This window comes from Myotis daubentonii, chromosome 6 (genome assembly GCF_963259705.1).
Source record: "Myotis daubentonii chromosome 6, mMyoDau2.1, whole genome shotgun sequence".
Taxonomy (NCBI): domain Eukaryota; kingdom Metazoa; phylum Chordata; class Mammalia; order Chiroptera; family Vespertilionidae; genus Myotis; species Myotis daubentonii.
Window position 1 is genome coordinate 6,959,129 of NC_081845.1, and position 14,231 is coordinate 6,973,359.

The window sequence follows — 14,231 nt, forward strand, 5'->3', positions numbered from 1 at the left end:
GCCCCAATTTAAAATTCTTTAGCTAAAATTTTACACAGGGAAAAGGTCTGAGCAGAAGAAGGAGGGTAGAATACAAAAAAATAAATAAAAATCTGGAAGGTGATCATGGCCATTTCCTGAGCCTTCATGAAAGATTACTGAAGAAACCTATCTTGACACAATGTCACTGTGGAAAACTTAGGAAACCTATGTTTCAACTCCAAGTCTTATTTATTAAGCTTATAAAATGCATGGGAAGCATTGAAAAGCAATGATTATTTTTTATCTTAAAAACAAAACAAGCCTGTAACTTAGACTGATGAAATAGACGGTAGTACATTCCAGTAAAAGCCCCTGTCCCCTAGCCATTAGACCATCTGGATAAATTAAATTAATCCCACATTCTGAATTCATCACACGAGAGATGCTAATGTAACAGGGAGAAATGTGCAGAAAGGCCTGCCTCCTCTGGGGGCCGACTTACGGAACAGCTGATAGGCAGGTGCATATAAAAAAAGAGCCAGTATTGTAGCAGGGATGGTTTTGTGTGTGTGTGTTTTTGTGTTGTTTTGTGGTGGGGAGGGTATATACATTCATGACTATTTTAAAATTCTGAGTGCGGGTATCTGGGTGTTAATAAGGCATAGTCTTCTAGGGAATATCTCAGTCAACATTTTATTTAACACCTTTTGCCTAAGAAATACACAGCTCCTAAGTCAATGGGAAAGACATTGTAGTTTATGGTCTCTACCTAGTCTAGGGACCACCCCTCCCCTAAGAAATGCCAGATGTTTACTAGACAACACATTTGCATAATAATCCCCCCCACCCCAGTTCATATACCTGTAGTAGACTGTGGCAAACTGGAACCCGAATGTCTCATTATAATTGCTTTATCCCACCTACCAAGAGGCCATGCTGTGTGGATAACTGGTGAGGGGCGTGAAGTTTAAAAGTATATAGTGAAAATAAAAATTTAAAGTATTTACTAGTCTCACCTTTCAACACCAAATCCATACCTTTAAAAATGTGCCTTTATAGTTAAAGTGCCAGATACTGGTTTCCTTCACTCAGAAGTGGTATGTAGGTAATAAACTTTTATTATATAGAGTTTGAAAATTAATAGAGAGACCTTTTATATAAAAGGGTAGATAACTGTTTTAAATATTTTAACTGGATTGCATACAAATGCCTTATAAATGACATAACAGATTTTCAATATGAACTACTGTAATACATTTTGTTAGAGAAATTGTTTTAAAAACGTGATTTTCGCTAAAAGTAGGACATTTAAATGCAAAAAACAATAGTGTCAATAGGAGTCATTAAAAATAGCAACTGAGCGCTAGCCAGTTCAGCTCAGTGGATAGAGCGTCAGCCTGAGGACTGAAGGGTCCCGGGTACGATTCCAGTCAAGGGTATGTACTTTGATTGCAGGCTCAATCCCAGGCCCTGGTCGGGAACATGTGGGAGGCAACCAATGGATGTGTCTCTCTCACATGGATGTTTCTCTCTCTGTGTCTCTCTCCCTCCCTTCCACTTTCTCTAAAACTCAATGGAAAAATATCCTCGGGTGAGGATTAATACACACACACACACCAGCAACTGAAATGTTATTATAATATACTCCATAGGAAAAACTCCAGAGCAAAATATTAGATCAAAGGAAGGAAACTCATTGAATTAATGAGAACTTTAACACACACACAAAAAGGAAAAAGCTTTAATCATTAAGAATTAAATGTACATTTAGATATAGAGACCACTACTTGAGGGCTAATTAGAGAAAACACAGAATAAACTCTATTTTAATCTGCAGGGAGCAGTCCAGAACAGAATAAGATCTAAGAATTCAGCTACCATATCCCAGCACGGGTTCTAAGAAAAAAATGAAGGTGTGTGGTAACAGCAGCTTGATCATTTTTATTTACTAAATTCTAGGTACTATTCCAAATACTTTATGTCTAGGAACTTAATTACTGCATACTGCAGATGGTTCTCCATCCCATGTTAAGGAAGAGAGTAACTCACTACAGGAGGACCTCAGAACTAGTAAGGAGCAGAGCTGTGATTTCAATCCAGCCCTCCATCCAGGCCCCGAGTTGTGAACCGCTGCTGTGTGCCCGGCCCACTGAGGACGGAGTCAGCACTGAAGGAGCCTGCAGAGGCACCAGCACTATTTCTCATTCTACAATGGAGGCCCAAGCACACTGGTCTATAAAAGTGTGCTCTGGTGCCCACCTGGTTGCGCCTTTCGCAGCTTTCCTATATCCTTTGGCATCCACTTTAAAAGTAACTTGAATTTTTTTAAAAAAATGTTTTTAAGAAAAAAAAAAAGTAACTTGGGTCATTGTACAATACAAAGCTAGAGATGTACAGGTTTGCTTTGACTATCTGGCAAGGGTACCGTTACAGTTTTATAATAAACTAGAGGCCCAGCGCACGAAATCGTGTGTGGGGAGGGTCCCTAGGCCTAGCCTGCCATCAGGGCCATCTCCCGCCCGCTCACCAATCCCCAGTCCCACCCTGCCACCACCCCGGTTCCCACGTGGTTCCCCACTCGCCATCCTGCAATCGGAGCCTGAGGGCCAGGGGTAGGGACCAAGAGGTTGGCCGTTCCGCCCGCTCGCCAGTCCCCAGTCTCGCCCCGCCGCCACCCACCCCGGTTCCCCATGGTTCCCCCTTCGCTATCCTGCGATCGGAGCCTGTGGGCCGGGGGGAGGGACCGAGAGTGGTCAACGCACCTCATAGCGACTGGTCAAGCGGTCGTTCTGGTCGTTCCGCCGTTATGGTCGCGGGGCTTTTATTATATAGGATGAGCATTTGTTTAGCTCTTGAATACTCTGCTGTTAATATCAGCAGAGATATCTGTGGAAATAACCTCCTAAAACAATATTCTCCTATGAAATATTTTGTCGAACTACTCCAAGAATGAAACACTGTGCAATATGAACACCACAATGGTGTGAAGATATAAGCAGTTTTTATAAGATTCTATACTGTTAATTAGCAGATGACTCTTCTGAAAAGAATACCTTTGAGACTATTTCAGATTAGCAAATTAAATGTTAAAATATTACATGCTGGATCTAAGGAATGTTAAAGTTCCTTCAAACTCCTGAGATTCTATGATCTTTTTGTGTGTGTGAAATCATAATTTCTGGTGCTTTAACTCATGCACCTATAGAATGGGAAGGTGTGCCAGGACCCCACTAAACAGCACCAAGATGTGCTCCAATTATGAATAACAAGACGCAACTATCTCTTAGATGATGACAGGCAAGTGACTTTGGGGGTGGGGAGGAGTGGTTAAATTCCTAGAAATACCAATGATGAATACTACTTCTAGGATAACCAGCTCATCACCAGACGGCAGCACTGGGGTTCCTTTCATAGGTGTACAGTGCCCTCTACTGGTATAAATATAGAATCCCCAAAATGCATTTTTCTCTTTAAGTGAATTTCAGAGGCCCCACTAATAAATATTTATTCTTTTGGAATCTTTAAAAATTTTTAATGAAAAAATATCCCTACTCTATTGATATTAAACATTCCAATTAAAATAGACCAGATGTATATCACAAAATGGAAAAAACAGTAATCTAATCCTGCTGGTGACAGTAAGAATACATGTCATGGCATCAAAGCTTTTATAAAAAAAAAAAATCACCTTTCTGGAAATACCGCTAATAGACTCAAAAAGTTACCTAAGGCACCAATTACAGAACAAGAATGATATATTTAAAATTCTCAAAGGCTCTGAAGCTTTCATTTGTCAAATATTAAGTGTCCCAACTTCCTTATAGTTTGCTTTGTTTTCAAAGGTAATACTACTAAAAGCTTTGCTTTCTCTCTTTTAAGTCTCAAAGGTTATCAAAAATAAAATTAGTTATAAATAGGTTTTTTAAGTTTATAAAAACTTCCAAGGGGAAATCTTACCTACATGTGTGAAAAATGTCAAGTAATAGTTAACCTCAAAGTCCTCATATGATTCATTACATAACATTAATGCACATGTAATTATGACTAAGATATTGTACATGAAAGTAAAGTATGAACTTTTAAGAACCAACAGGAATGTTTTTAATTTTTGTAGGCTGAAATAATTTCCTTGAAATTTAATTTCTGTATCTTTCCATTGCAGAAAATAAAGTAGGAAAGAATTCAGAATGACACTTTTCACAGTGGAATGCTCAAAACAAGATTGCGTTCCAGCTGTGGGGAAATACAACTTCTCCGGTCTTGCTCATATTCTTTCTTTTTAACCATTCATAATAAAAATAGTTGCAGATCGGTGAGTCAGCTGGGTTTTGCACAGAATATATATAGGTTAAATGTAGAGTTGTTTTTCAAGAAATGTTATTTATTACTTAAAGAAGTAATAGATTAGGAAAAGTTAAGATATTTAACTTTGATAAGTAGGATTTCAATATTTCTGTAATATGTTTCCTATTCATTATTTCTATTTATTAATTTATCGACCAATATTCTCTTCCTAAAATTCACCAATCATTCCTAACAGTAGCGGCCAGCTTAATGGCGAGCTTATTCTATATCAGGAAGCTGCTAAATGCTTTACATGAATGACTGCTTTGTTTTCTTATTGAGGTGTAATTTGCACACCATAAAATTCACCCTTTTCAAGTGTGTAATTTAGTATTTTTAAGCATATCCACAAAGTTATGCAACCAACCCCACTATCTGAATTAGGACTATTTTCATCACCCGGAAAAGAAACTGTGTACCCACTAGCAGTCAGACTCCATTCCCCTATTCTCCTCAGCCCTTGCAGCCATAATCTACTCTCTGTCTCTGATTTGCCTATTCTGGACATTTCTCATACCTAAATCATACAAAATGTGGCCTTGTGTTGGCTTCTTTTACTTATCATAGTATTTTCCAGGTCCGACCATATTGTAGCATGTATAAGTATCATGCATTACTTTTTAAGACTTCAAAGCAAACACTTGAGCTAGGTACAATAATTAGCCCTGTTTGACAAAACAAAACAAAAATCCCTAAGATTATTGAGAGATAAAGTTACTTGACTCTTGCTCTCTTACCTGACTTTGAATTCACACTCGTTCACTGTATTTCTATGGAGATGTATAAACTATGAATGCTATGTGAATTGCATAGAAACCTATTACGTGGAGTAAAATGTATATATTTTACAATCGCCACCCAGGTCTGTCATGAGTAAAGGCATAATCTAAGTTCTGTCTTGTGTAAAAACACAAGGGATCTCTAGAGTGCTTTCAAACTCTAAATTCAAATTGTTTTTAATAACATTAAGGGGTTATTCACTTACTCTTCAATTCTGACCTGATATCTAATTTTTCAGAATAATTATTAACTATAACTGATATTTCTTTTTTAAAATATATTTTTATGAATTTCAGAGAGGAAGGGAGAGAGAGAGATAGAAACATCAATGATGAGAATCATTGATCGGCTGCCTCCCGCACGCCCCCTACTGGGGATCAAGCCCGCAACCCCGGGCATGTGCCCTTGACCTGAATAGAACCTGGAACCCTTTGGTCCGCAGGCCAACGCTCTATCCACTGAGCCAAACCAGCTAGGGCTATTACAGATATTTCTATGTAATGTAGACAGTACAGCTTCAAATCATAGACCATGAATTGAACAGAGCAACAGGGGAATATTTCATATAATGAAAACTTAGTATTTACTTATAATCCAGTTTATATTTATTGCAACAAATAAGGAGAATCAGTTTTAGGGCTATAGAATATTTTTTAAAAGGGTCTCTGACTGCACACATGTGGACACTGCTAAGATAAATCAGAGGCAGGTTCTTAGCAAGCTGATCTGGAATGCTTGTACATCTGAGCACTTCTACTCACTGTAAATTTGCCAGCAGCAATAGAGAACCTTTTTGGTCTTTTCATTATTTTTGTTGTTTATTCAAAATTATCTGTCAGTCTGTTTGTGTGTGGCGTAAGTAACAATGGAGGAGTAAATGGCAGCTGCAGGATGAAACACCCTAAATGAACACTGTCTGTGTTTGGAAAATACATGCCGAGTTGCTCAGAAAAAAAAAAAAAAAAAAGGCAAATGTAAGATATAAGAGACTGAAGAAGAAGGAAGAGGTGGAAGTCACTCTGTTGATTATGCTTAATCTAAACAAACACTGTTATCATTAATCAGAATAACATTTTAAAGATGGCTGTCTAAAAATGTTGTTTTAAAACTGCACTAAAATTCATTTGAAAAGAAAACCCAAGATTTTCATAAAGGTCTTAAAATGAGAATTAAATGACTAATCCAGAGTTTATACTTACAAAAATAAGAATCAAAATTGTTCAAGCACTGGACCTCATTAATGAAACATAACCAAAGGTGACAAACCTTTTAAAAAGCATTGAATATAAGTGGGAGAGGGAGGATTTGAATCATAAATTGTTAAGGTAAACAGCCCGCTTCTGGGTCCCAGGCTACCAGCAACCACTGTTCTAGAATAGTGATACAGAACAAGCTTTTGGAAATGATCTATATGTACGGGGGCCAACTGTACTATATTTATGTTAACCAATCCAAGTGTGGCTATTGAGTATTTCAGTTCGGATGGTGTGATTAAAGAATGAAACTTTTAATTTTTAGTGAATTTAAATAGTCACATATGACAAAGGGATTTCTTACTGGACAGAGGAGATCTCGAATGAGAGGAACATACTATATTGTAAAAGGGCCACAGTACTAATGTCCTAGAAACTTTAAAAAGTGAGTTCTTCGCATTGGGGATGGAGGGAAGACAATATGGGAAAATAAATTCTCCAGGAAATCTAAATTTAACCCCCAAGGTTTAGAGATGCTTCCTTCCAGTCAGGGACCAGGGTTATAATGCCAAAAGGAAGAGCGAGGGGTGAAGGGAGGCAGACACCGCGAAGCCAGAGGAAAGGTCTCTATAGTGGCACAGCAACTGCCCTGCAGCAGTAATAAGCTCACATTTATTAAGCAGTCATCTAGTTTAGGTGCTATACTAAGCACTGTACATGGATTTCCATTTACTCCTCAAAACAAGCTACCAGACAGGTATGTTTATAGCCTCCTTTTATACGTAAGAATACTGAGACGGAGGGGGTTCATTTGCTGAAATGAAAAGACAAGTTCTAACTGAAATCTAGCGACCAGTGAGTGTCCTTCCTCCATGTTCCAGCTGCATCTGCATATCCTCTGTCAGAGCGATCACACAAATGCTTTCCTCCTGCGCCCACGAAAGATGAACCCCTCGAAGCCAGGACTGTGCTCTGCCCACTCCTCAGTATCTTCCTCAATCACCTACTACCACCAACTTCCATCACTCAAAGTACTTGAAACACAGATCCTTCCCCAAGTCTGTGCCGAGTTTACTGGGAATGTATTTCTCCATCCCAGTGATAAACCCAAGCGTAACTACGAGCTTTCTCCAGTTCTCGCCCCTCAAGCATTTCTATTTGGGTGTTGAAATCAAGTTTTGCAAACTGTTTCAAAGAATCTGGCAAGAAACCTGGAACTTAAATGTTTGTTAAAAACATCTAACATTGAACTGTCTTTTTTTTTTTTTTTTTTAAATCAGACCCATTAATAAAAAAAGCAGACTTCCCATGTTTTTGGAAATTATGTTGCATTAACTTTACAGTTAAAACCCTGCATTTATTACACAGAAGTTGTGCCATGGAACAGCATTTGGCCTTATATGTTCTTCTTAAAAGCACAGCTGAGTCATACTGCTTCCTGGAACTGTAACGTAACAAAGCCTTGAAAGTTCAGACTTCATTATATTCACTCCTTAGAGGCACAGCGCCAGTATCTCCTGGTAAAGTGAAGCCAAGATACACTGTGGGGGACACATCCCCCAAACCAGAAAGGACCAAAAGGAGACTAGGGATGTATCCCCTCAATCTAAATCTATAGCCTCCGGTCCCCATGATGTGATGAAATTCAATCTATAGACAAAGTAAGAATATTCATATGAAAAATGCACTCACGGCTCTTGTTACAAACATACCCGAGGTGATGAATAAGCCCTTAGACATACCAAGCAGCACTTCTAGTTAAAAATGACCTCCCCTTCCTGGTCAGAAACACGTCTCCTGGGGCTCCTGCTAACTGTATTCTGACGAGTAATGTAATTTTAAAGAACTGGAGGCACATTATTAAATTGGCCCTTGCCTCGAAATTTTCGTTTTACTTTTTCCTTCTTGCCATTGAGCCTATTTACAAAAACACCTCTTCTAGTCTTTACAAACATCAAAACCATCAAGTGTCTTTATTCCATGTCAACATATGAAAACCCACACCCGCTGGGGAAAAGAGAGCTGAGTGAGAGCCGTTTCTCACGTTATCATTCCTCCAAATCACCGCAGATCTCTTTCACGTGCGGAGCTTCAGTCAGTTTTGTGCGAGAAACAGAGATTCTGGGTTTCTAACAAGCTCCCAGGTGTGGTGGCGAAGTTGCTGGTCTAAGGCTATGTAGCTAAGAAGGAATTTTTTCACATCTCAGTGATTTTTTTTTAACAGTTCTAATATCTTTTTAATGTTCATTTATTCTTTCAACAAATTTTACTGAATACAGTGTCCCCGAAAATGTATGCACACTTTAACAGCTGAGAGCTCAATTTTGAAAATGAAGTGTATTTTAATCAACACTGACTGCCTTTATAATTATTCAAAATGTGTGTATGCATTTTTGGGGACACCCTATATGCAATATGACCAGGAACTTCACTAGGAGCATAAATAAATTAAGATCTGGCCGCGGCCCTCAAGTCACTGCACTGTAACGACAGCCCGGGAATAACGGGGTGCTGGGAGGGGGGGGGCTGCTCCGGGAGAGAAGAGGTGCAGCCGGGGCTCCTGCCGGAGTCCTGAAGGCCAATGAGGCCCACACAGGGGGGAAGAGGATCCCATCTCAGCAGGGGAAGCAGCAGCAAGACAAGCAGTAAAGGACCCTGGAGGCTGGAACGTGTGATGTTTATGGTGGAGCTCAGACAGGAGGCCCAGGAGAGGCGAACAGACCCCAGAGTCCAGCATGTCACTGGAAATTCGACAGAAAGCAGCTCTATGTCAAAAGCTGACGACACAGTGCACTGAGGAAAAAAGAGGAAATTGAGACCCATGAAAACACTCTGCCCAAATAACGTGCTATAAAGGAATGAAGGGACCAACAACTAGAAAAGGACACAAGATCAAGGGCAAGATTTATTTTTTTAAGTGTGAAAGACTGAAGCATCTTAATAGAAAACTTGGGGTCAGCAAAAAGGAAAAGATAGAAAATACAGGAGGAAGAGAAGCAATACCTCTTCCCAAGCCTGAGTGAGGTTTCCCAGCCGTCTGGAGACGTGACTCCTGGTCCTGGGGGCTGCGCTCTGCATTGTGGGAGGATGCTCAGCAGCATCCCTGCCCCTAATCCTCGCTGGATACCAGCAGCCCTCCCATCCCATCCAAGATGTGAGACAACCAGGGGTCTCGACGTTGCCAAATACCCTCTCGGGGAAGGTGTGGGAGACCAGATCTCGGGATTGAAAACAGCTGGTCTAGAAGCAGGGCCCAGGTAATGAGGCCGGCTCAGGGAGGCTGCCGGAACCAAGTGCTTTCCACCTGCCAGTTGCACCAGAAAGCAGGAGGGTCCTCTCCTGAGAGGGGAAAAAGGGTGTTTTGTGGTGAGCGGGAAGTTCTGCAATGATTCTGTGGAGAACAGGAGAGGCACACACTACAGGAGGCAAAGCTGTCTGAGCATTAGCAGTAGTTTCCATTCCACTAGGCCCGTGGTCGGCAAACTGCGGCTCAAGAGCCAAATGCGGCTCTTTGGCCCCTTGACTGTGGCTCTTCCTAAGCCTTAGTACCCTAATTAAGTTAATAACAATGTACCTACCTATATAGTTTCAGTTTAAAAAATTTGGCTCTCAAAAGAAAGTTCAGTCGTTGTACTGTTGATATTTGGCTCTGTTGACTAATGAGTTTGCCGACCACTGCACTAGGCCTACAGAGCCTGAGCTTCAAGGATGCCTGAAGGATCTTTAGCGAAACATTCTTAACATCTTAGGGAATTAAATCACCTGGAAAAGCGTTCTCACTCTTAGAGGAACCATGTTCTTGTTCACCAGAGAAAAAACTTAGGGGTAAAAGCTGAATTGATCTCCCCCGCCCCTGAATGTATCACTTAACCATAATTTTGCAAAGTCGTCAACAGTAAGGCTTCTATATTTTCTAAGTCCCAAATCCTACCCATTACAACCAACATTTGATTTTTAACACATAAAAATGAAATAATCTCATAATTAGGCAACGCTGTTGAAAAACTGTCATATTCACTTTCCTATGCTGCTGGGTACTAGCCCACATTAACACTGTGCTCAGTGTAGAGAGAAAAATGAATATGCCTCGGTGTCCGGAAAGCTTAATTACAGCACACTGCCAGCAGTGAGTGGGCAGAGGACACAACCAGCTATCTCACTTAAACTTTATCTTCTAAATAGAATCTTTACAACTTGAAAATTCCGTTTATGTTTTAATCTGATAATTACCTCAAAATGTGCAAACGATTCTTGCTGATAGCACAGTTCAGGCAGTGGCCCTCACACAAGTGAAGAGAGACCAAGTGTACAATAACAAGCCCAGTGTTTATCAATATTACCAAGGAAAGTGATCTGTAAAGAAATTTATCTCACTTAAAAACCTCCCAAATGTAGCTATTACTAAAATATGAAACTCAGTCCCAGACACATTTCTCCTATGGATCCATAAACGTATTGAACACTTTCAAGTGCAGCTAACAGAACTGGATTTGCATTCTCTTCCTCAAGAGATCAACTGCATCTCAACACAAATATCTGAAATATGCGAGAACAATAGTCCCAGGTAGAAGAGGCAAAGACTCGCTTCTGTGCTTTATAACCCTCAGAATAAGAGTATGTTCAAGACTAGGGCTTTCTCCCACCGGAGGGAAGCCACAGTGTTCGTTATAACCTCACCATGGTTAGTCTCTCTTGCTAAACAGAACTCGTGTTGGGTCTATAACCATCTGAAGTGTTCTGAATATTGAGTGGTGAGTGCTTTGGATACGTTACCAATTCTCTTCCAAAGAAAGAAAATTCAAGTTGGATTCACTTTCAGACCTGCTATATGTAATGATCAAAGGGCAAAAAATTGAAGCTGAAATTCCATAGTCTAAAGACCAACGTGAACAATAACATCATTCAAATGTACCTCTAAGTGCAACGTGACCTGTACACTTGAGGCCTCTGATATGATCTGATAATGGGCACATTAGAAAAAGCTGTGCACTTTACCCAAAATCTGACTATAAAACAATACCTAGGCCTACATTCAAGCAAGTAAAAAAAAAAACCTACTGAAGACAAGTATGTTCATATAGCAATCGGGAGTATCTCTAAAGGGTTATGGTATAACTCTATTCCTCTCAAAGGAAACAAAAATTGCCCATAACTTGGAAACATGCTAAAAGGTATAAGAATTGAGACAGAAATCTAAGTGTAGTTAAAGAACAGTCTAGATATAAATAATTCAATTACAGTTAGCAAAGCCATGAAGTTCTATACCTGGCTCCTATCTTAAGCTACTGACAGAAAAACAACTATCTATTGCTGAAAGTAACTAAATCAAATGACTCCAGAGCCAACATTAAGAAAATCAGATTTTACCGGACACTTCAAAGTTCCAAGTTTGGCCAAGTTCTAAAGTAGACATACTTTTGAGATTTTTATTTTTCTTGATAGAAAATGTCTAAAACCTTTGAGGGTACTTAGTATTAAAAAGTCCACCAAGGCCAAGTATCGGTTTCCATGCTCACCCATAATCTTAAAATATACTATTCTAACAGTAATACTTGGATTTCAAAACATGGAAGATTGATATAAAGCTCCACTTTTTCATCTCAAGAAGAAATCTTGGTATATTTAAGTATTAAACAATGCTTGCTCTTTTCTTAAACAATCTTTATATTGGCTTCGTGTTTTTATCTTTGGTTAATAATGCAAGTATACTAGTTCTAATTCCAATCTCTTTTTCTGAGTTATTTTCAATGGTTTCCTTAATTCAATACAAATAAAATTCTATTTTAATCACCTGGAACAAAAATTAACTGGGTTCAAAGGTCATCATGCCTTAGCATGTTTCTAATAATGATTTAAAAACAATTTTGACAAGGTTAAAGTCAACCTAAAACAAATGGCAAAAGCATTATTCCATTTAATAACTTCATTGGGATTCCTTTCCCCTTTACAAAGAGCTGAAAATAAGATCAAAATATAATTATGACATCCGTAAGATTACGAGCTAATAGGTAATTTTATCTTACAAATTTGAAAAATCAGAGAATCTAGAAACTGGCACTTGGTTGATTAAATTATAGAGTATGTAACTGAACCTCAAAGCAAGTGAAGGCAAGACTGAACATCAGTACCGTGGTGGGCAATGGAGAGTAAGTAACCTTAAGTACGAAGAGCTGTCCAGGCAGACTGAGAGGAGGTCAATGGAATAAATGCTGAAGAAAGACATGCATTTTAAGTGGTAAAATGCTTCCAGACAAGATGAAGAGGTTTCAGATCTAATGCTAACAACTAAGACTAGTAGTGGCTGCCTGGAGAAATGTGGAAGTTTGGGGGTTAGCAGGAAAGAGTCTGGGATAGATTAATGGTATCTGTCACAGCTGTGCCAGCAAAGCGAACGTGTCTCGTGGGGGGAGGGGAATGCTCGTACACCCCCCGAATTTTGAAGCCTTGCTCTAGATAAAAACCAGAGTGCTGTAGCACAAGATTACAAATTCTATCACTGACGGGTTTACAATGCCGACTGTCCCCAGGCTCTGAGTTCTTTCTTTTGTGCAAGTTCGAGGAAAAGCAGGCCCTATAATATGTGACTCCCCCTCCTGGGGCTTCAAAGACTTTTAATTACAGGTGAAAGCTGTAAGATCAGGAAGATACGGGGAAGCCAGAAGCAGGCACTAGGGCAGCCGTGGGCAAGCTGGATCCCGCCCGTTTGAAATGAATAAAACTAAAAAAAAAAAAAAAAAAAAAGACCGTACCCTTTTATGTAATGATGTGTACTTTGAATTTATATTAGTTCACACAAACACTCCATCCATGCTTTTGTTCCAGCCCTCCCGTCCAGTTTAAGAACCCATTATGGCCCTCGAGTCAAAAAGTTTGCCCACCCCTGCACTAGGGTCTCAGCAGTTCTGCTACAGAGCTAAGTTCTGTGTTATATGATGCTCAGAGTGGGGTAGGAATAACTATGGTCACGAAGGCATTGAGAACGTTATTGATTCTCACTCACTAGAATAAGTTGTCATATTAAAGAGGGCTGCTCCAAGGCAGTACATCTGAGCAGGAACACCCAAGAGATTTTCTTTCCTGGACTAAATTCCAAAATCAGATAAAAGCCTGCGTTGTTTGTCTGTCTTATACCCTCACACCAAATTTGGCATTTCAAATATGTACTCTTAATACATGATGAGTCCCACATCCCATCTCCATCCCTATGAATCAATCCTACCCACACCGGCTCAATGAAACAAAGTACTTTACTTTGAAATTACCAGTTTGATAAAGAGGAGTTTATAGAGTCATGGTTAACAAATTAGAACATCCAAGAGTATGCCCATAAAATAGCCTTTTAAGAAAGTCACAAAAGGAAAACTAGAAGGTTTCTTGTTTGAACACTGAACACACGACAGTCAAAGGTCAAGAGGAGCACACGCCTGCCCACTGCACCGCTCCCCACGTGTCACACCTATCTTCTGTCCAAGTCTTGTTCAGCCTCAATTAAGCTTTGGCAGCTTTGGCAGCTTTGGACCCAGCTGGTCGAGAGAAGCTGAAGCAAATCCACAAAATGAACTGATGCTATTAAGTGCACTGTCAGGTTATAATTACTCAGAAGATGAAGTAATGTCTCAAAGTGATTTAAAGCTAGTACATTTTTTTAGCCAGCGATCAGAAACACTACTTCTTTAAAAATTATAGGTGGCTCTCCTGCCCACTCTCACACTCTGAGAACTCATTGAGTACTGTACTGAGTATACGTTTTGTGTTAATTTCTGGCTAATAGAGTGTTTAGAGCCATTTTTCTAATGAGGACTGTGTTGACCCTGATGGGAAAATATCAGGCTTTAAAGATCATATTCTCAAGTACAAACTTGGTAAGTGGATATGAAACTCAGATTTTTTTAAAAAGATACTGGTTTTAAGTTGTCTAATTCCTGAGAGAATAGTCAAGTGCCATCATGAAAA

At 39.5% G+C, this 14,231-nt stretch overlaps 1 protein-coding gene across 1 annotated transcript in view; it reads right to left on the reverse strand.

Moving 5' to 3' along the window:
- Nucleotides 1-9,422: 9,422 nt before the first annotated feature.
- SCAF8 (SR-related CTD associated factor 8) overlaps nucleotides 9,423-14,231 on the reverse strand; it is an 85,283-nt gene continuing 80,474 nt past the window's right edge. The window contains exon 23 of the mRNA XM_059699977.1: nucleotides 9,423-9,617. The gene's annotated coding sequence lies outside the window, so the exon portion shown is untranslated. The remainder of the gene's footprint in view (nucleotides 9,618-14,231) is intronic.